The sequence below is a fragment of the Mirounga leonina genome, unplaced genomic scaffold (assembly GCF_011800145.1).
Source record: "Mirounga leonina isolate KUSES-001 unplaced genomic scaffold, KU_Mleo_1.0 Mir_151, whole genome shotgun sequence".
Lineage (NCBI taxonomy): Eukaryota > Metazoa > Chordata > Mammalia > Carnivora > Phocidae > Mirounga > Mirounga leonina.
Genome location: NW_023270377.1, coordinates 40,437,836 through 40,459,301, shown reverse-complemented (window position 1 = coordinate 40,459,301; position 21,466 = coordinate 40,437,836). Strand labels below are relative to the sequence as shown.

General features: G+C 33.2%; 1 pseudogene; it reads left to right on the top strand.

Annotated features, from left to right (window-relative positions):
- Positions 1–17,610: 17,610 nt before the first annotated feature.
- On the top strand, positions 17,611–18,766 carry LOC118011787 (annotated as a pseudogene).
- Positions 18,767–21,466: the final 2,700 nt, after the last annotated feature.

Below are 21,466 nucleotides of genomic sequence, written 5' to 3'. Positions count from 1 at the left end.
GATTTAGAATATCACATAAACTTAGTTGATAAAGCAATGACAGGTTTTGAGAGGAATGGCTCCAATTTTGAAAGTTTAGTGGGGGTAAAATGTTATCCTACGGCATTGCATGCTACAGAGAAATTGTTCATGAAAGGAAGAGTCAATCAATGTGGCTGACTTCTTTGTCTGATTTTTTAAAAGTTGCCACAGCTACCCCACAACTACCCCATCCTTCCACAACCAGCCTCCTTCTGAGTCAGCAACTATCAACATTGAAGGGAAACCCTCCACCAGCAAAAAGATTATGACTAACTGAAAGCTCAGATGATTTTTTTAGTCATAAAGTATTTTTAAAATATGTACATTTTTTGGATATAATGCTACTGTGTGACTAATAGACTATAGTATAAACATAACTTTTTTTTTTGAAGATTTTTAAAATTTCTTTGACAGAGAAAGAGCACAAGTAGGCAGAGTGGCAGGCAGAGGGAGAGGGAGAAGCAGGCTCTCTGCTGAGCAGGGAGCCAGACGTGGGGCTCGATCCCAGGACCCCAGGATCATGACCTCAGCTGAAGGCAGCCACTTAACCGGCTGAGCCACCCAGGTGCCCCTAAACATAACTTTTATAAGCACTGGGAAATGAAAAAAAAAATCACTTGATTCACTTTATCACAGTAGTTTGGAACCAAACCCACATATCTCTGAGATAGGATTGTAGGTCAACACCAATATTCTATCATAGAATCAAATATAGGTCAAAAGATGTAATATTAATATCATTCCAGAAAAATGTCTACCTATATCTTATTTTTAGATTTTTAGAATTATTTATTCACTTAGTAATATGTTTTAAAGTAGTGTAACCTTAAATACTGGAACTGATTTTAAGGTGGTTTAGTTTTAATTCTCCATATTTTTTTCTTTGAAATTTTATAAAGAAAATTAAAATTTTGAATCATAAATTTTTGTCCAAGGAGTCAAAACTGTATGATATTTCTTTCAATTATTTTGTGGTTTTATATATTTCGACTTTTTATGTTGCTTGTGTGATGGTTAATTTTATGTGTCCACTTGAGTAGCATCAGGTGCCAGGATTAAATATTGTTGCTATGTGAGTCTGTGAGAGTATTTCTGAATGAGATTAGAATTGGTGGACTCATTGTGCCCTTCCCAACCCATTGAGGGCCTGAGTAGAACAATGGTAGAAAGAGATTTTTTTTTTTTTGTCCCATTGCTTGAACTAGAATATCTCATCTTCTACTGCCCATGGCCAAGAATTTACATCATTGGTTCTCCCAGGGCTTACACCTTTGGAGTCAGGCTGAATTATATCATATATATCATATATCATATTCCTGCATTTCCAGCTTGCAGATGGCAGATCATGGAATTTAGTTTCCACAATAGCATGATCCGATTCCAAGCATATCCAATTGATTTTGTTTCTCTGGGGAACCCTGACTACTAATACACCAATATTTTAAGGTCTATTTTACTATAATTCTAATGTCTATACTTAGGGTTGTTTAGTTCTATAAAGCCAATAAAAAAGTGAAAGACTTGTCTACAAATTTTATATCATATACATATAAGTTTATATCATATACATATAGAAATTTAAAGACCTCTAATAACTGGCTGCACACAAAAATAAAAAAAATTAAAAATTCAGTAATAAAAATATATAAGAATATTTAAGATTTAAATTAATCTCTTTTATATGTCCATTTTCTTAATAACACCTAATATTAAATTATAATAAAAAGGTACAATTATGCAGATCAGATTCCTGGAATGACTACTCAAAAGTAAATGGAAAATAATTTAAAAAATAATTTAACCCGATGATGCTGTATTTTCATCACTGTGTATCAATTGAACCAAACACAAGAACCAACCTTAGATTATATGAAATTTATTGTCACTAGAGAATTATATATATATTTTTTTAAAGATTGTATTCATTTATTTGAGAGAGAATGAGAGAGACAGAGCATGAGAGGGGGGAGGGTCAGCGGGAGAAGCAGACTCCCTGCTGAGCAGGGATCCCAATGCGGGACTCGATCCCGGGACTCCAGGATCATGACCTGAGCCGAAGGCAGTCGCTTAACCAACTGAGCCACCTAGGCGCCGGAGAATTATATCTTTATTATTGGATTTATGTAATGGTATAACTGGTATAGGCAACCATTAATACTTTTCTTTTTTCACCATATGACATGACAAGAGGATTTAGCAATACGTGTATGGACAGGAGTCTAAGTACCTGCATAAAATGAGAAGTGAGACACCTTCAGTGATACTGTCTTTTTCCTCAGTATTATATCCTGTTTCCATAATGTCTTATTCTTGCATATTTATAAACTATTTCATAATGCAGGGAGAGTAGATGTGTTATCAGTTATTCTTTTTTAAGGTTGTTTATGCTTTCAAAGCATATATACCATATAGTAAGTAAACTTAAAAATTTATCACAATTTCCTTGCATTGTGAATTCATTTAACTATATATAGAACTAGATGGGTCTGTATGAAGATCATATGTCTGCAGTTATTTTCCATGTGTCTCAAATCCCTGAGTCTCAGTTTTCTACCCTCTAGTATAAGGGGAATATTAGGTCATGAATTCTTGGGAGAATAAAGGAAATAACATATATTAAAGCACCAAGTACATTATACATGTAATATGCCTACTGTTTCATAGATGTTCAATAAATGATAAGGATTACATCATCCTTAAAAATCTACATCATTTACACAATTACAAGCAGTAATTGTGATTCATTTTAGAATCTGCCACTGAAGTGGGCAGTATAGTCTGTTTTTATTTTAAATTTTCAAATGTTATGGAATCGTAAGTAATTATATAACCTAATAATCTGTGTTCTCTAATTCAGTCCTGAGGATTATCCAGTATCTATAATTTTACTCAAATGAAAATCTACCTTAGTATTCATTGCCATTCACAATTTTGAGGATTATACTTTTGTATAACAAACATAAGTGTTTATACTTTGAAAATTATCATTTTGATACTTCCCAAATAAAAGTGAACTTTGAAAACTATATTTCTTCACAATGCATTCCACTCACAAGAAATCTCTAATAATGGTTAAACAAGAGAGGAATAACTGCATTATTAAAATTGCATACAATTTAAATGTTGTAAATCTCTAGACTATAAGTCAGAAGATTATTGAATTAAATACCTCTTGCTTAATCAGAAAAAGTTAACTTTCTCTATCAGGCTGATATTTTCTGAAATCATTTTCCTGCATATTTTTTAAAATGAGTAATCATTTGTTTATGCCATTATCTGACGAATACTGATATTTATATTCCTATTATTTTGTAGTATTTAGTACATAACTGTAAATAACACAGAGCTTTCTTGGGAAATGTTAGTTCATTTTACCTATGTTTGAATCAGCATTTCACATATTTAAAAGATTAATCAAATAAAAGTATAATTAAGTGCATCTCTCTGCCTTGCTATTTTATTGACTATAGTCATTTCAGTTATTGCTCTCTATTCTCAGTTCTCCATATGTCGCTTGTAAAATTAGCTGTTTAATAAATCCTGGTTATCAGATTTTTTCCATATTTTTCCTTGTATTCTCCATAGTAATTTCAAATTGATAATTTGAAAGAAAAATATGTAGGAAGGCTAATAATTAGCTTACTCTAGCATGGCATATATTGTTAATCTGGGAAAATATTCTGAATGACACAATTAGTATTTCAAAGGTCATATGTGTTCTAGTTTTTTTAGTTTTTACAATTCTACAAATATTGGTGCTGTATAATAGCACAATGCTGATTTACAATTCTCTGGGATAGGAAATGTTCATGCTACATACAATGTTTATTAACATCTACATGATAAGGTTATGGGCTTCTCAGACAACCAGAATATATTATCTAACTGGACTTTTGTAGAGTTTTCTCCTTCTCTCTTTTCTAATTGTTATATCAACAAATCATGACTGTAAAATTAGTAGAGATTAAAGATTCAAAAAGTTAATATAACAATAGCAGTAATTAACTTTTTCTTAAATAGCAGTGTGAATCAGCTATTTTATAATAATAATCTTAAAACTTATAAATGGCAGACATCAGCTGATTAGAATATATTTTTTTAAAAAATCTCCTGGGGTGCCTGGGGGCTCAGTTGGTTAAGTGTCTGACTTCAGTGCAGGTCATGATCTCAGGGTTGTGAGATCAAGCCCCACATGGGGCTCCATGCTCAGCACGGAGTCTGCTTGAGAGTCTGTCTCTCCCTCTCCCCCTGTGCCTCCCCTCTCCTTTCTAAAATAAATAAATAAATCTTTAAAAAAAATCTCCTGTGATGAAATTGCTGTGCAAAATGGAATGATGAAATTAGGTATGTGACCTCCCAAATAAAAAGCACAGAATCCTATTGCTCAGTACTATTTTTCCATAGTCTAAAATACTAAAGGAATTTCTGTTTAAGGCAGTGCTGATATTTTCAGTTTGAAAGAGGAAGAGATGATTAAATAAAAAAATTCTCATCAGCCCCACATGAGGTTCAAAGTTTTCTAGCTTCTAAAAGAGGCCTGATTTCATAAGACATGGATATTAGTAGAATCCAACAGGACTCTTGCTCTACCTTCTCTATACCTATAATCTAAGTCAAGATATGGTCTGTGTTTTTTAAAGACTGTGTGGCTTTATATTTATTAACTGTTTATTCTAGCATCTGTCATTCTCCAGCTTTATATCATAAAATGATCTAATATATATGTAAAATAATAAAATAAAATATATTAAAATGACATTTGATTGGAAAAAACAATATAATAATTAGTTCCAATCCCCACTTAGAGCCTCTGCCATCACCCACATGACTCATAACGGTCTTATGAATTCAGCCATTTTCTGCTTCTTAGAGCTTCCCCAACAGCTCCACCATGTAGCCCATTGAGCATACACCTGCTTTATACATGACTGCCTGAAACCTAGACTTAAATTTTCCCAACAAATAGAGTAGTTTGAATAAATAAGAATAATTATTCTTTTCTAACAATATATGGACTGAGAAATTTAAAAATATTTTCCCTAAAATATGAAATTCTGCATAAGAGAGCAAAATATTATTTGCATAATTAAGTGCCCAAAAGAGGGAAAAAAAAAAAAGTCCTAGATGCTCAACGTGAAAATGATATTGCAAAAGAAAAATCTCAGAGGGGTAAAATCATGAGTGATTGCTATCTAGTAGGGATGTGAGTGAGGTAGGGTTTGGATAAGAGATGTAACCTAGTGGCAAGAGTTTTATTATCCCCCATAGACCTAGGAGTCAAGGCCTTGGATCTTTATACAGTAAAGGATTGGAACTAACATCTGCAAAAAGTTGGAATTTTCAGGGTCATAATGCAGTAGTTTTAAAGATACCCAGCAGCAAAGAGAGATGATGGGAAGATGTATTTGATTATGTATGAGTCTGAAAGAAAAAAAAAGTATCTCCCCTGAAAATTTGAAACTATAGGTTTAGGATTCATACAAATTTGAGATTCAAATTTATACTACTCATATATTCAGGAAACCTCAAATTTTGAAGCTGTATTAAAAATTGGCCCAAGACCTAGAGTATGTATTAGGTGTCAAGCAGAAACTAATGCAAAATTGATTTCATGATGCAGTTCTACAGCCAAACCTCAAGGTTTTCTTATAGATAAAAAAAAGCCATGTGGAATATAAATCCATAATTTAAAAAATATAAAAGACATATTACAAAAAAAACCAGTTGTAATAGATTAAAAAGACAAGAAAATAGAATTACAATGTAAAAAAACAAAAATGTTTAATCCAAAAGAAAAAAATAATTTTCCACAGAAAGAAGGCTCTTTTTAAAGAAGCAAAACTTGTAAAAATAAAAAATAATCAATGAAATTAATTCAATTAACAGATAACATAGCAAAATAAAATAAGGAAAACAAAGCCAAAATACTGCTCATAAAAACAACATTCAATGAAGAGTCATCCATTTTAAATGGCCTAATTTTCTTTCTTTTTTGTTTAAGAAGTCTATAGAAGTATTGATTCAGTTAGGACTTTGTTAAGACAAGTACACATGTGAAAAGCATAACATTACTCACTCAAAGAGTAGACTACCATGTAAACCTTAACTGTTAAAAGATTAAAAAAAGAAAAATTGATCAAAATAATGACAGGAGAAAATATGCAATTTTTAAGAGCTTGGCAAATATAACAATATATCATTTTAATACATAACACATATGGTCACAAGAGAACTATAGAAGTATTCATAGTAAATATAATCTTAATATTCAGGGTGGAGGATAATCTGGGGAGACAGTAGTGAGGTTTTAGTCACAACCCATAATTCTTAAAAGACAGACCAAGGTGTAAGGATGCAAATGGGTGTAGGCACTGTGGAAAATGGTATGGAGTTTCCTCAAAAAATTAAAAATAGAATTACCATATGATCCAGTCATTCCACTACTGGGTATTTATCCAAAGAAAATGGAAACATTAATTCGAAAAGATATATGCACCCCTATGTTTATTGCAACATTATTTACAATAGCCAAGATTGGAAGTAATCCAATTGTCCATCCATAAATAAATGGATAAAGAAGATGTGGTGTGTGTATAAACACACATGTATACACTCTAGAATAGTGATCATTCATAAAAAAGGAATGATATATTGCTATTCAACAGCATGGATGGATCTAGAGGGTATAATGCTAAGTGAAACAAGTCAGTCAGAGAAAGACAAATGCCATATGATTTCACTCATATGTGGAATTTAAGAAACAGATGAAAAAGGGACAATCAAACAAGCAAAAGACTCTTAAATACAGAAAACGAACTGGTGGTTGCTAGAGGGGAGTTGGGTGGCAGAGTGGGTGAAATAGACAAAGAGGATTAACAGTACACTTATTTGATGAGCAGTGAGAATTGTATAGAATTGTTGAATCCTTTTATTGTATACCTGAAACTAATGTAACACTGGAAGCTAATACTTGAATCAAAAATGCATATATCCAAAAAAGGAAAGATAAGACCAATGTATATTAAATAGGACAAAAGGCTAATATTTATTAAAATGTGATAATGAATATGTAGATGTCTATATTATCTGTTTTGTATATTTACATATTTTATAATTTTAATAAAGTATTATCTATCATTAATTCCCAAATATATTCATTACACTGACACCAAAGCCAGATAAAGATATCACTAGGAAAATAAACTGCATACTAATATCCTTCATGAATATAGGTGTAAAAACCCTTCACAGTATACTAAGTGAAACAACAATAAATATAAAATATTATGTATCATAACTAATTGGGATTTATCTCAGGAATGCAAGAATTGTTTAACATATGAAATTAATAAGTGTAATAAATCATGTTACCAGAATAAATGATATAATTATCTTGATAGACACAGAAATAGAATTTGATGAAATCCAATACCTTTCCTTGATAAAAACAAATAAACACTCAACAACGAAGACTGAAAATCAATGTCCTCAACATGATCAAGGGTTTCTACAAAAAAAAAAAAAAAAAGACTAATATCATTTTTAATGGTGAATGATTTAATCATTTCCCCCTCAGTTCAGGAAGGAAACAAGGAAATATAATTTTGCCACTTCTATTCATCATGTACTATGGTTTCTGACATAAAAAAAAGAAAAAAGGAGAAAGTATTTAGATAAGAAGTAACTAAATCTGTAGTTTCAAATGACATAATACATACACACATATTTTTAAGGAATAAAACAATATAAAAAATAATTTCAGCAAGACTATAAAATATAAGCTCAATAATAAAAACTCCATTGAAGACTTCTAGCAGACAACATGAGAAGACCCACTCCTCAGTGAAATTGCTGAAATTATTAAATCAAAATGAAAAATAATTCTAATAATCTAGAATGGGCTCTATGGGCATATAGCAAATGAAGAAATATTTATTCAAGAAAATCAAGTAAAATTTAGGAATAACTTTGATGTGTACCCTCTCTCCTCCTTCCCACCTCTGTGAGGTGAAAACTCTGCTCAAGCCTGGTATAGCCAAGACTATAAGCCTCTTCTTCCCCAAGCTCTTAGTGGTGGGCTAGCTTCCTGGTAGAGGCAGATCATCAACATTTGTTATCCTACCCCAGCTATCCGTTAAGTTTATATTTTGGTGACTCTGGCTGAGAGGTGGGGCTCTCTTATTCCACCTGTTCTCATTCATGAAACAGAGGCTCTACATAAGTAAAACACCACTGAGAATTCTTTGTTCCTAATGGTCCCATCTTATGGAATGGGGGTTCCACTCCAAGAGAAGAAAGGTAAAGAAATCTTAATCTACTATCCCCCATCCACCAAGCACTAAGCTCCTAAAGTGGGAGTGTCACTCAGAAGTATTCTATTGACCCACCCATGCCAAAAGCCATGGCCCAAAGATTTTGCCTGTGGTGGAGGAACAGTTTTTGGGTTTTTTTTTTTAAGATTTATTTATTTGAGAGAGAGAGAGAGTGACTGAGCAAGAGAGCACAAGCAGGGGGAGGGACAGAGGTAGAGGGAGAAGCAAACTCCCTGCTGAGCAGGAAGCCGACTGAGGGACTCAATCCCAGGACCCTGAGATCATCACCTTAACTGACTGAGCCACCCATGCACCCTGAGGAACAGATTTAAAAAAAAAAAGAGAGAGCTCCAAGTCCTCTGCAAAGGAACTTGCTTCATTTGCAATAGTGTAGAAAAAGCCAATCCCAAAGGAATTCAAAAAACAGTGAAACTGTGGCGAAAGAAATTGAAAGAGATTCATGGATTTATTTGTAGATATAGGTGAAGCTGTATTTTTCTCAGTGATAAATGGGAAAATAAATACCTAGGAAGAGTATTCCTGGAGTCAGAAAAAATAATTCCAAACACTGACTTAGGAAACTATCCCTTAAAAAGAGTGCAAATTGAATTAGCCTATGAAGTAATTTATGATTCAAGATACTGTTAAAATGTGTGCGCATATATGTGTGTATGTGTGTGTATGAGAGAGAGAGAGAGAGAGAGAGAAGTTAGCTGGCAATTAACAGAAGTTAACATATTTTCAGGGAAAGAGATAGCTAAAAGAGACCTACCAAAACTACTGTTCTCCCAGAGTGACTTCAGGCATACACAAACCTGCCCTTCTCTGGGGAACAATAACAGAAGCTTCAAACTGCACTGGATGGGGAGTAGTCGTCACTACAATAATCCAGCTAGCCACCAAACAATTAAATTAGTAAGTAACAGTAATGAACTCTGGAAGGGATACCCATACTCGAATTATCTATTGTGTAAATGCAATAATCTATTACGCAAAATGTCCAGTTTCTAACAGCAACACAAAAAATATGAAAACATGCCTTGTGGACTAATAGGAAAGTATCACCCCTATAAAAAGACAACCAATAAAAATCATCTGTGAGTGTCACTAGGTGGTGGATTTAAAAACAACTTTAAAGTAGCCATTATAAATATGTTTGTAGAACTAAAGGAAACTATGATTAAAGAAGAAAGATATGATGACAATATCATAGTCAATAAAGAATATCCCCTAATTAGAGAAATTATAATAATGAATCAATTGGAAATTCTAGAGTTGAAAAGAATAATGACTAAAATAAAAAAATCACCAGAGATCAATAGATTTGAACTGGTAGAAGGAACAATTAACAAACTTGAAGACAAACTGATAATTGATTTGCAAGGCAAAAGTCAGAGAGAAGAAAAGAATGAAGAAAAATGAACAATGTTTCAGAGAAATGTGGGATCTTGTTAAATGAACCAATGATCATAATAAGAAAGCCAGAAGAAAAAAAAAAGGAGCTGAAAATAGGAAGATATAATGGCTAAAAACATCAAAAATTTATAGACAAATATGAATCTATCCAGAAAGTTCAACATACTCCACGTAAAATAAACTAAAAGAGATTCACAAACAGAAACATAATAATAAAAATACTGAGGGCCAAAGACAAAATCTTGAAAGCAGCAAGAGAAAAATAATTTATCATTTATAAAGAAATTCCAGTAAGAGCTGACTTCTTATCAGAAATGGAGGCCAGAAGACAGTCTTAAATACTAAAATCAGAAATAAAATAGTTGATATTTCTACTGATCTAATAGGAATTTTACAAAGCACATAAAAAGGCATACTATGAACAACTGTATGCAAAAAAATTAGGTAACTTACATTAACTAGACCAATGCCTAGAAAAACAGAAACTGCCAAAATTGACTAAAGAAGAAATATAAAATCTTAATAGACCACTAAGGTCAAGAAACAGAATTATTAAATAAACACTCCCACACAGATGCAAAAAGTATAGGCCAGATGGCTGACTCCACAGCTAAATATAGAGAAGAAGCCACATCAAAGAGGGTAAGAAGGGTGAAGCCATGGTTAAGAACTAAACTATCCTGCCAAACTGTCCAACGGAAGGAGGGATGCCACAAGCATAGAGAGTTCAGAGGAACAGACACCACATAAGTCACCCCAGGTATGGAGCACCCACACAGGGAAGATGAATCACCTTAACATTTGGTTTTGAAAACCAGAGGGGCCTAACTTCATGAGTTCTTAAAGTCAGTGGGGCTTTATATCTGGAACTTTAAAAATCAGCAGGCTCTGCACTGGGAGAGCCCCAAAACTCAATAACTGAAATCAAAAATACACTAGAAGGAATAAATAGTAAACTAGAGGAAGGAGAAGAATGGATCACTGACCTGGAGGACAGAGTAATGGACAGCAATCAAGCTGAACATTAGAAAACAAAAAGACTAAGAAAAACTGAGAATAGATTAAGGGAACTCAGCGACACCATCAAGTGTAATAATATTTGCATTATAGTAATACCAGAAAAGAGAAAGAAAAGGGGGCAGAAAATTTCTTTCAAGAAATAATTGCCGAAACTTCCCTAATCTGGAAAAGGAAACAGAAATCCAGATCCAGGAGGCACACGCGCACGCACACACACGCATACAATCAACCCACAGAGGTCCACACCAAGACACATGGTAATTAAAGTGGCAAAAGTAGTGGGCGCCTGGGTGGCTCAGTTGGTTAAGCAACTGCTTCGGCTTGGGTCATGGTCCCGGAGTCCTGGGATCGAGTCCCACATCAGCCTCCCAGCTCAGCGGGGAGCCTGCTTCTCCCTCTGACCCTATCCCCTCTCATGCTGTTTCTCTCTCTCTCTCTCAAATAAATAAATAAATAAAATCTTTAAAAATATGGCAAAAGTAGTGATGAAGAGAGAATTTTAAAAGCGGCAAGAGAAAAGAAAAATTACATACAAGGGAAATGCCATAAGGCTATCAGCTGATTTTCAGCAGAAACTTAGTAGGCCAAAAGGGAGTGGCATGATAGAGTCAAATTACTGAAAAAAAAAAAAAAATCCTGCAACCAAAAACACTCTATCCAACTAAGTTATCATTCAGAATAGATGGAAAGATAAAGAGTTCTCCAGAGAAACAAAAGTTAAAGGAATTCATCATCACTAAATCAGCCCTACAAGAAATTTAAATGGGATTTTTTGAGTGGAAAGAAAAGACCATAAAAGAAAAGTAGGAAGCACAAAAGCAGTAAAATTAAGTATATCTATAAAAGTTAAGGGATTCACAAAATAAAAGGATGTAAATATGACACCATATATTTAAAAGGTACTAGGGAGGACAGTAAAAATTTAGTGCTTTTAGACAGAGTTCAAACTTAAGCAACCATCAACTAACTATAGACTGCTATACACATACATTGTTATATTTGAACCTAATGGTAAATGCAAATCAAAACTGGTATAGAAATGCAAAAAATAAAGAGAAAGGAATCCAAGTTTATCAGTAAAGAAAGTCAGCAAAATGTGAGGGAAGAGAACAAGAGAAGGAAAGGAACAGAGAACTACAAAAACAACCATAAAATAAGTAAAAAAAAAAAAAAAGGCAATAAGTACATACCTATCAATAATTACTTTGAATGTAAATGGACTAAATGCTCCAGTCAAAAGACAGAGTGTGAAGAAATAGCTAAAAAAGCAAGACACATTTATATGCTGCCTAAAGAGACTTATTTCAGACCTAAAGATGCACACAGATTGAAAGTAAAGGAATGGAAAAGCATTTATCATGCAAGAGTGAGTGAAAGGAAATCCAGAGAACAATACTTATATCAGACAAAATAGACTCAAAGACTGTAACAAAATACAAAGAAGGACACTAGATAATCATAAAGGGTATAATCCAACAAGAAGATATTTACAATTATAAATATTTATGCCCCTGACCTGGGAACACCCAAATACATAAAGCATCTAGTAACAAACATAAAGGCAGCTATCAGTAGTAATACAATAATAGTAGGGGACCTTACCACCACACTTACGTCAATGGGTAGATCATCCAAACAGAAATTCAGCAAGGAAACAGTGGTTTTGAATGACACATTGGACAAGATGGATCAAACTGATATATTCAGAACATTTCATCTTGAAACAGTAGAATCCACATTCTTCTCAAGTGCACCTGGAACATTCTCCAGAATACATCATGGTAGGCCACAAAATAATCTCAACAAATTCATAAAAACTGAAGTCATGCCATGCATCCATTCTAACCACAATGCCATGAAACTAGAAATCAACCATAAGAAAAAATCTGGAAAGAACACAAATACATTGGGGTTAAATAACATGCTACTAAACAATGAATGGGTCAACCAAAGAATCAAAGAGGAAATAAAAAAAATACATGGAGACAAATGAAAATGAAAACACAGTGGTCCAAAATCTATGGGAATCACCAAGAGCTGTTCTAAGAGGGAGTATTATAGCAATGCAGACCTACCTCAAGAAGCAAAAAAAAAAAAAAAAAAAAACCTTGAAAAACCCAAATTTTTACCAAAAGGGGGGGGGGGGGGGGGAACACTATAAGGAAGGAAATGATACACATTAAAGTGGAAATAAATGAAGTAGAAACAAACAAACAAAAAACAGAACAGATCAATGAAACCAGGACTCAGTTCTTGAAAAGATCAAAAGTGAAAAATTAATAAATCTTTAGTCAGACTCATAAGAAAAAGAGAAAGAAAGAGAAAGTGAGATAGAGGATTCAAATAAACAAAATAATAAATGAAAAAGGAGCTATAAAAACCAACACTAGGGAAAGAATAAAGGATTATAAAAAAATATAAAAAATGATATGCCAACAAATTGGATAGCCTACAAGAAATGGATAAAAATCTCAGAAACTTATAACGTCCCAAAACTCAATCAGGAAGAAATAGAAAATTTGAACATACTAATTATGAAGAAAGAAATTGAATTAGCAATCAAAAGATTCCCAACAAAGTCTGTGATCAGATGACTTTGTTGATGAATTCTACCAAACATTTAAAGACAAGTTAATACCTATTCATTTCAAACTATTCCAAAAAAAAAAAGAAGAGGAAGGCAAGCTTCCAAATTCATCCTATGAGGCCAGTATTACCCTGATATCAAAATCTGTTTAAGACACTACAATATAAGAGAACTATAGGCAGATATCTCTGATAAACACACATGCAAAATCCTCAACAAAATATTAGCAAGCTGGATCTAACAATACATTAAAAAAATAATTCACCATGATCAAGTGGAATTTATTCCTGTAATGCAAGTGTGTTCAATATTTGCAAATCAATCAACATATCACATCAACAAGAGAAAGGATAAAAATGATACAATCATCTTGATAGATGCAGAAAAAGCATTTGATGAAGTACAACATCCATTGATGATAAAAATCCTCAACAAGGTAGGTTTAGAGGGAACATACCTCAATATAATAGAGGCCATATATGAAAAATCCACAGCTAACATCATCTTCGATGATGAAAAACTGAGTGTTTCCCCCAAGATCAGGAACAAGACAAGGATGTCCACTCTCACCAATTTTATTCAGCATAGTACTGTTAGTCTTAGCCACAGCAATCAGACATGAATAAAAACAAAAGCATCCAAATTGGTAAGAAAGAAGTAAAACTTTCATTATTTGCAAGTGACATGATAGTATATAGAAAACTCTCAAGACTCCAAAAAAAAAAAAAAAAAAAAAAACTAGAACTGGTAAATGAATTCATTATAAAAAATAAATATACAGAATCTATTGTATTTCTATACACCAATAATGAAGTATACAAAATAAGTATACAGAGATCTGTTGCATTTCTATACACTAATAATGAAGTAGCAAAATAGGAATTAAGAAAACTGTCTCATTTACCACTGCACCAAAAAGAATAAAATACCTGGGAATAAACTTAACCAAGGTGGTGAAAGACCTGTTTTCTGAAAACTATAAAACACTGATTAAAGAAATTGAGATAAAAAAACAAATGATATGATATTTCATGCTCATGGATTGGGGGAACAAATATTTTAAAAATGTCCATACTACCTAACGCAATCTAAAAATTTAATGTATTCCCCCTATGAAAATATCAACAACATTTTTACAGAACTAGAAAAAATAGCCCTAAAATTTGTATGGAACCACACACACAAAAAAATCTCAAGTAATCAAGAACAAAAGAACAAAACTAGATACCACAATCCCAGATTTCAAAATATTCTACTAACTGTAATCAAAACTGGATACCGCAATCCCAGATTTCAAAATATTCTACTAACTGTAATCAAAACACTATGGTACTGGTACAAAAACAGACCCATAAATCAACAGACTAAAGTTCACAGAAATAAACCCATGATTATATACTCAATTAATCTATGACAAATAAGACAGGAATATGCAATGGTAAAAAGACAGTCTCTTCAATAAATAGTATTGGGAAAACTGGACAGCTACATGCAAAGAAATGGAACTGGCCCTCTCACATAATACAGAGAAAAAAACCTAAAGTGAATTAAAGACTTAAATGTGACATGTGAAATGATAAAAATCCTAGAAGAGAGCACGGGCAGTAATTCCTCTGACACTGGCCCAGGAGCAAAATTTTTCCAGATATGTCTCCTGAGGCAAAGGAAACAAAAGCATAAACTGTTGGGACCACATCAAAATAAAAAGCTCTGCTCAGCAAAGGAAATAATCAGCAAAACGAAAAGGCAACCTGTTGAATAGGAGAAGATATTTGCAAAAAACATATCTGATAAAGGGTGAGTATTCAAAAAACATTAAGAACTTACACAACTCAACATCAAAAAAAAAAAAAAAAGGAACAAAAACAAGTAATCTGATTAAAAATGGGCAGAAGACATGAACAGACATTTCTCCAAAGAAAACATACAGATAGCCAACAGACACATGAAAACATGCTCAGCATCACTAATCATCAGGGAAATGGAAATCAAAACCATGAGATTTCATCTCACACTTGTCAGAATGGCTAAAATTAACAACACAAAAAACAAATGTTTGTGAGGATGTAGAGAAAAAGGAACCTTCCTGCACTGTTGGTAGGAATGCAAACTGGTGTAGCCACTGTGGAAAACAGTGTGGAGGTTCCTCAAAAAAATAAAAATTAGAATTACTACATGAGGGGTACCTGAGTGTCTCATCCGACTCTTGATTTCAGCTCAGGTCATGGTCTTAGTGTTGTGAGATCCTTCCCACATCAGGCTCCACACTCAGTATAGAGCCTGCTTAAGATTCTCTCTCCCTCTGCCCCTCTCCTCCACTAGATCTCATTCTCAAGGAAGGAAGGAAGAAAGGAAGGAAGGAAAGAAGAAAAGAAAGAAGGAAGGAAGGCAGGAAGGATGGACCACATGATCCAGTAATTCCACTACTGTGAATTTACTCAAAGAACATGAAAACACTAAAAGATATTTGCACACCTATGTTTATTGCAACATTATTTACAATAGCCAAATTATGGAAGCAGCCTAAGTGTTCACTGATAGATGAATGGAAGAAGATGTGGTGTATATATAAAATGGAATATTACTTGGCCATAAAAAGAATAAAATCTTGCCATTTGCAAAAACATGGATGTATCTAGAGGGTATTACATTAAGTGAAATAAGTCAGTCCAAGAAAGACAAATACCATATGATTTCATTCATATGTGGAATTTAACAACAACAAAAAAATGAACAAATTAACAAAATAAATAAACAGCAACAACAACAAAAAAGAGACAAACCAAAAAATAAACTCTTAAATATAGAGAACAAACTGATGGTTACCAGAGTGGAGGTAGGTGGAGAGATGGGTGAAAAAGGTGAAGGGGATTAGGAGTACACTTATCTTGATGAGCACTGAATAATGTATAGAATTATTGAATCACTGTTTTGTACACCTGAAACTAATATAGCACTGTATGTTAATTATACTGTAATTAAAATAAAAAATAAAACAAGAAAAAAAAAGAAAGACTCAATTTAAGGGAAATTAATCTGTGTTCATGGATCACAAAACCTACTGTTGAAATGGCAATTATCTTTACATTGATATTCAGATTCAATGCAATCCCTATCAGTCACAGTTAGCTTCTTGTAGAAACTGACAAGCTCATCCTAAAATTCATAGACATGTTCAAGGACCCAGGATAGCCAAAACAGTGTTGAAAATACTGAAAAAAAAAAAGAAGAAGAAGAAGAAGAAAATTGCATGACTTATACTTTGTAATTACAAAACTTTCTACAAAGTAACATTAACAATATGGTATTGGCATAAGGATACACTATCAGTCAATGGAATAGAATTTAAGAATCCAGATATAAGCCTTCATGTTTATGGTCAATGGTATTTTGACAAATGTGCCAAAGCAATTCATAGAGTAAAAAAGTCTTTTCAACTAATGGTACCAGGACAAATTTATATCCAAATGCAAAATATAAATTTGGGCATCTAAGCACATCATACAACATACACAAAAATTAACTTAATAGTTCAAATGACTAAATGTAAGAGATAAAAGTATAAAACTCTTAGAAAAAAACAGGAAATATTTTTAAATTCATTAGATAACTGCCTCTTATATGTAACACTGAAACCAGAAATGACAAAGGAAAACCTCAGATAAAATGGATTCATCAGAATTAAAAACCACTGTGCAGTAAACAATACCATCAAGGAAGTAGAAAAACAAAACCAGAAAGGGAGACTATATTTGAAATCATATACATGATAAGGAATTTGTATACAGAATACAGAAAGAACTCTTACAATTGAAGAAGAGAAAAGTAATCTGATTCAAAATGGGCTCTGTACAGACTTTTCTCCAAAGAAAATATACAAATAGCCAATAAACACATGAAAAAATGTTCAACATCAATAATCATTAGAAAAATTACAAAACCAAACCACAATCAGTTACCACTTCACACTCACTAGGATACTATAATCAAAGAGCCAGACAATTAAGATGTTGGCAAGGATATAAAGAAATTGGAACCCTCACACACTGCTGGTGCTAATGAAAAATGGTGTAGCCACTTTGGGAAATGATCTGGCAGTACATCAAAATGTTAAATATAGAGTTACCATATGACCTAATAATTTTACTCCTATGGAGGTACTCAAGAAAAATAAGTGATATAGGAGAATAAGTAATAATAGAAATAAAAAATAAATAAAAATACATGCCCTCTCGGCCTCCAGGTTCTGAGAAGATGGCGAAGGTCTCAGAGCTTTACGATGTCACTTGGGAAGAAATGCGAGATAAAATGAGAGAATGGAGAGAAGAAAACTCACGAAACAGTGAGCAAATTGTGGAAGTTGGAGAGGAATTAATTCATGAATATGCTTCTAAGCTTGGAGATGGTATTTGGATCATATATGAGCAAGTGATGATTGCGGCGCTAAACTATGGTCGAGATGATTTGGCATTGTTTGGTCTTCAGGAGTTGAGAAGACAGTTCCCTGGCAGTCACAGAGTCAAGAGATTTGAAGCATGAGATTTGAAGCCATGGAAAGATAGGATGATGCTATACAACTATATGATAGAATTTTACAAGAAGATCCAACTAACACTGCTGCAAGAAAGCATAAGACTGCCATTCGAAAAGCCCAGGGGAAAAATGTGGAGGCCATTCGGGAACTGAATGAGTATCTGGAACAATTTTTGGGGGACCAAGAAGCTTGGCACGAACTTGCAGAACTTTGTATCAATGAACATGACTATGCTAAAGCAGCCTTTTGTTTAGAGGAGCTAATGATGACTAATCCACATAACCACTTACACTGTCAGCAGTATGCTGAAGTTAAATATACCCAAGGTGGACTTGAAAACCTCAAACTTTCTTGAAAGTATTTTGCTCAGGCACTGAAACTGAACAACAGAAATATGAGAGCTTTGTTTGGGTTTTACATGTCGGCAAGTCATATTGCTTCTAATCCAAAAGCAAGTGCAAAAACAAAAAAGGACAACATGAAATATGTGAGTTGGGCAGCTAATCAAATAAACAGAGCTTATCAGTTTGCAGGTCGAAGTAAGAAGGAAATCAAATACACTCTTACGGCAGTCGAAGACATGTTGGAAACACTGCAGATCACCCAGTCTTAAGGTTCCAAACTCTTTCACATTACATTTCACAACTGCACAATTGAACTTACTGGCCTGTGACTTATTTACTAAATGCCTAGTGCTATTTATGTACTAATTTTTTGTTAAGAGGGCAATTGTAAAGAATGTTTATATAAACCTAAAATGCCTTTTACTGCTAAGCAGGAAGATGGAGAAAGTCCACGGAAGAGAGATTTAACAAGATTCAAATTGATTGTACATCATTCTCTTCATATCACACATACATAACTCCTCTTAAACCACAACCTGATGTACAAATCCCATAAATAAATCATGTGATTTATTAAACTTGCAAAAAAAAAATACATGCCCTCTCAAAAACATGTTCATAGCAACATTATTTAGAATAATCAAACAGAAATAACCTAAATGTCTACCAACTTTTATTTTTTTAATTTTTAAAATATTTTATTTATTTATTTGACAGAGAGAGAGAGAGAGAGAGAGAGAGTGCACAGAAGCAGGAAGTGCAGCAGAGGGAGAGGGAGAAGCAGGCTCCCTGCTTAGCTGTGATGCTGGGATCATGACCTGAGCTGAAGGCAGCCACTTAACCAACTGAGCCACCCAGGTGCCCCATCTGTCAATTTTTAAATGGATAAATATACATGGTATATCTATACAACTGAATATTATTTGGCAATAAAGAGAATAAATTATTAACATATACTGAGCATGGATGAACCTTGAAAACATTATGCTAAGTGACTGAAGACTGTCACAGAAGATTACATATTGTGGGATTCCCTATACAAAATATAGAAAATATAGATTGCCTATACTTTTGTATACAAAAGTATACAGTATAGGCAAATCTATAGAGAAAGGAGGTGAGTTGAATGGGGCTGACTGGCAGCAAGGGGTGTGGAGAGTTATAGCTAATGAGCTTAGGGTTTCTTTTTGGGTGATAAAAATCCAGATTTAGATCACAGTGTAGTTGTACAACTCTGTGAATATATTAAAAAACATTAAACACATCAAGTGGGCAAACTTGGGGATGAAGGTATCATATCTTAATAAAGCTGTTAAAAATAGGACATGGAATAAAGGGTCAATATGTATGGTGATGGATTATTAATTGTATGTTTCTACATAACGTATTTAATTAGTCACTAAAGTATAATACATGGATCACACTTAAAAATAAGTTCTAAAGCCAATTGAATAGGAAAGGATTTTTTGAGAGACACCAAATGTGAAGAGACTGGAATATTTGAGCCAATTGTCAATCCATTTCACTTTAACAATATCCTCTGTGTGTGCATGTTTGCATTTCAGAAACCAGAATGAATTTACTTTACTAGAGACTGTGTTTATATATTGAGATGTTTATTTTTATGCACTTTTGCCAAGTATTATTGATTGTCAGTATATTTCATGATGATTTTTCATTTAAGAAAACTCAGTTGCATTAGGTTGTACTGACAATCAATACCCTTTCTGGCTAATCACTTGATAAATTATACAAAGCGTTAAATAGTGAAAACATGACACCCAAAAGCCTTTCACTTAAAGAAGCTATATACTTTATGTAAAGAAATCTATTCATAGTTCATTGATTCTATTTACTGGTAATAGCTAAGCTTTTGGTATAACAAGCTCCAAACTAAAACACTGGATATAGTCTTGCCATACTAGTAGGTTCATATTCATCATCTCTCAGCTTCATATAGACTAAAAATTTATTATTTAATGTTAGGATAGTGAGAAAGACCATCTCCTCCACTCAAAATTAAGAAATAAGTAGTAAGTTTAAGAAATCATGGAAGAGAGAAAAAATGTATATAAGTGTGTATATGTATAGTATAAAATATGTATAGTATATATGCTAGGTTTGTAAAAATGTTTACTTGAATATAATTTGTTATATTAATATTACCTTATCAACTTGCATAGCAAAAGAAAAATCCACTGTATTTGTCAATGTGTTCTAGCATAAAACATAAGAGACTGTTAAGCATTCTATTAGCTTAAAGTCACTGGAATAAAATTTTTATTCATGTGTTTGATTTGTTCATTTATTCCATCAGTCAATTCTTCATTTCTTCCTCCCTACCTTCCTGTCTCTGGCTCTGTCTCTCTCTCTAAAATGTATCATCTATTAACTATCTAATATGTATTGAATACCTACTGGGCACCTGGATATTGATTTGCACAAGATGCTCAATAAATACTTGGAAGATCTAGTAATTCGATTTTAGCATTTATCACGGATTATATGTGGAACATTTATTCTTTACTTTGAGCATATGATATCTCTGTGACTCTGACTTCTCAGAAGAATAGTAGCTTTCCTGCTGACTCAGGTACAACCTTGCCATCATCTCCTTCTGGGAATAAGTTTTATTGAGGCATATTTCTCCTCCATTATTTGCTCCTTTTCAGAAGAGTGAGTGAACTGTCGTATATTACAAATTACTTCTAACCTTGCTGTATTTTACTTGGAGTTACCTTTGTAGAGGGTAGACACCCATCAAGACTAATATATAACGAAATAGATGGTAACAGAGGTGTTAAAACTATAGATATCACCAAAAATGTTAATATTAGTTGCACGCACACTACATCAGGCCATGTTATTTTTTTTTTACTTTTTATACGAATTGAATTTTTATTCAATCATTTCCATAGTTTTATGAAATCAATAATAATATCCAAATTTATAGATGAAGAATTCACCTCCATTTCCTTTTCATAACTCTCATCCAATGTTACACACCAGATTTGGTTATAATCTAGGACTGAATACATGCTGAAATTTAATATTGTAGGCCCTGGTATCTTGTTACAATGTCCTGTTTTTCCTCCTTTCTCACTTTCTTATTTTTCAAGAATTAAAACATTAAGACCCAGTAGGAGGAACCAGCTTATTATTCTACCTGCCTCCCTATGAATCCAAGATTCCATGACATATACTTTTAGCTATCAGTCTCAATAGGCCTGTG